Raw genomic sequence first — 3,037 nt, 5'->3', positions numbered from 1 at the left:
TATAGTTGCTTGATAATGCCATCAAATAGAAATTGATCGTAAGTCAAAATAAATTATACTCATAAATCAAATCAATAATTCTTTTATAAATTTGCAAAAATATTATTATAAGCCTAATATTTAGACGGCTTAACATTTTGGACCGATTTTTCTGTTACTTTTTAAATCAAAATTTTTATTACTTTTTAAATCAATTTTTTAACACAAAAATTTTTTATTACTATAAAATTATTTTAAAAAATAGTAAGGAAATAATCCCAAATAAGACTTGATTATGTTTTCAAAAAAAAAATCTATTAAGATTTTTGAGATTGTGAGCTCAATTATATTTTTTATATGAATTTATTTGAGGTACTGAGAAGAAAATCAATGGGGTTGAGCTGTCATCGTAGATAAAATTAAATATATTGGCATTTAGGTTAGGATTACTTCTTAGATATTGATGATGGTGGCTGTACAACAGTAATTTTGAGTTGACTTTTAATGAGTTGAATTTTCTATTAACTTAATTAGGAGCTAATCTCCAATAAAAAAGAACAAATAAAAACATTATTTATCAGAAAATCTGATATTTCTCTTCTCAGAAAATTTTGACTAAAATGGATCGCTTACGGCTTACCACTTGCCGTCGAAGCTGCCACCGCATTTATTTTATTTTAAATAAAAATACATACATTAAATAGTTTAAATATACTATATTCATTTTACACAATATTTTATTTGTCAATCAAATTTCCCCTAATTAGCCAAATGATGGCTAAATTCTAAGACTAATTAGTAATTAACTATGATTTAATTATTATTAATATTAGTGAAACTATATTAGTCTTAATTTATGATGGTTAAGAATAGGGGTTGTCAAAATCCTGTTATGGGTCAAGTTTGCGTCGAACCTGACTTGACTCGTTACTCTTTGACCCTACTTGTCTTTGCACATGGATCAGAAAATACAATCCAAACCCGATCCATCCGAACCCGACCCACCGGATTGCCGGGTTGACCTAACCGACACGAGTAGAAAATGCAACTCGGACCGGGATCTCTCGTTGTCGTCGTCGTTACTTACAATCCAAGTGTCCAACTGCATAATGGATAGCAACCTCTCTCATGTCGTCATCGTTGCTTCTGATCCAACTACAAAACGGCAAGCTCCTTATCGTCAGCCAGTCACCGTCTTTGCTTTCGATCCAACTGCAGATGAACGGCGAGCGTCCTACCGTTTGTCTGTCTGTCGATGCCGATGGAGGCAAAGAATAGCATGAGAAGAGGAAAAGCAAACCCTAGTCCCTCCGGTCGGCTTGTCCTCATTGTTGCTTGACTTGCTTATAATCCAACCCTTCCAACTTCTGTCGTCGGAGGAGGCGAATCTGGTATGCGTGGGGAAATCGAGTCAGTCCGAGTCATTTTCAGGCTAGCGGGTTGATCTGGACCAAACCCGATTTTTAAAGTGGGTTGATTTTAGAAACCCAAACCCGACCCGTCTACCAAACGAGTTGACCCTAAACCAAAATTTTTGGGTTAGAATTCAAATCGTGTTAAATATTGACACCCCTAGTTAAGAATATGATAACTAATTAGTTAATTATTAGCATTGATCAGTACTGAATGTTTTGCTAAGGTTAATTAAGAATTAATTTAAAGTTTCAATTTGATTATGATTTGACTTATATTAAGAAAGATAGAGGTATGCTTTAAAAGATGTGGTTAAAAAATATTACAAATAATCATTTTATTAGATATAAATATGAATTTGACTCTTAAAAGAACAATGAAGAAAAAGAATTAATATATCCCACCCCACCTAACGGGATAAAGACTTGATGATGTTATTATTATTGTTGTTCAATTAAGATCATTAATATTTTACATATTAATTAAAAAGCTTATGATAATTAAGCATACATTAATTAGAATTTTACGCATACAAATACACACATAAATATATTATTTTCTTAGTTAAGAATAAAAATGTAACCAACGTCGAAATTTTTTTTAAAAAAATTTACTTCATATTTTCTCTTAGGAAAAGCTAATTATCGTATAAAATCGTAATTGTAAAGAAAATAAATTTAATAAAATAAAAATAAATCAGAACTTTCTTTTATCGCTGGGGGAAAGTTAATTACCGTATGATCTCTTAATTGAAACCGATAATGTTAGTAAAAGTTAAAAAATTAGGGGTGTTGCGAGAATCGAACTCGCGACCTCTCGCACCCGAAGCGAGAATCATACCACTAGACCAAACACCCTGAGTCCCACTAAGTTGACGTATTATAAGCTTATTAATAAAATTATAAAACTAATGTTAAATTGTAATAATGCACATTTATTGTCAATAACGTAATATGATGCATTCATTTGCAAAATATATAGCTACAAATATAACTAAATTGATTTATAATACTGATATCAAAGAAATAACTAAGAGTTAGCCGTAGTAATAAAAAGAAAATAAGGTAGAGACTTAGGCTTCGTTTGGGACGGCTTTTTTACTGCTTTCTAACACGGAGTTTTAGTACAAAATTTTTTATTTTTGTACTAAAACTCCGTTTTAGAAAGCAGTAAAAAAGCTGTCCCAAACAAAGCCTTAGAATTCTTTTGGGACATTTTTCTTATTATTATTTTTTTAAGTTTCAAAGTACAAATATTTCTCGTTTAACAAAATTTGTACTAAAATATTTGTACCAAAAAACTGTGTTAGAATATAATAAAAAAACTATCTTAAATAAAACCTTAACATACATTTGGAATGGCTGTAATTTTTTATAAAAGTAATTGTAAAATTGTTATGAATAAGTTGCTTTTTTGGAAGCTACTGTAGGAAATATTTTCCCAGTTTAAAAATTTATTGAAATCAGTAAAAACTCAATGGTCAAATAAAAATTGTAATTACGAACTAAAATGAAGTAGAAGAAAAGCTATCCCAAACAAAACTTTAAATAATTAATGCATTTATTAGATCAGTTACAGGAATTTATGAAGCCTTCGCTTGCATTTGCCTTATATTTTTTGAGGCTATTGTCATTATAGAGAGATT

General features: G+C 30.1%; 1 non-coding gene across 1 annotated transcript; it reads right to left on the bottom strand.

The window, feature by feature from the left end:
• Window positions 1-2,177: 2,177 nt before the first annotated feature.
• Window positions 2,178-2,249, bottom strand: TRNAP-CGG. Its single transcript has one exon. It is a non-coding gene; the product is annotated as a tRNA-Pro (tRNA).
• Between the last annotated feature and the right edge of the window lie 788 nt (window positions 2,250-3,037).

The sequence above is a fragment of the Dendrobium catenatum genome, unplaced genomic scaffold (genome assembly GCF_001605985.2).
Source record: "Dendrobium catenatum unplaced genomic scaffold, ASM160598v2 fragScaff_scaffold_671, whole genome shotgun sequence".
Classification (NCBI taxonomy): domain Eukaryota; kingdom Viridiplantae; phylum Streptophyta; class Magnoliopsida; order Asparagales; family Orchidaceae; genus Dendrobium; species Dendrobium catenatum.
This window is presented reverse-complemented; position numbering and strand designations above follow the sequence as displayed.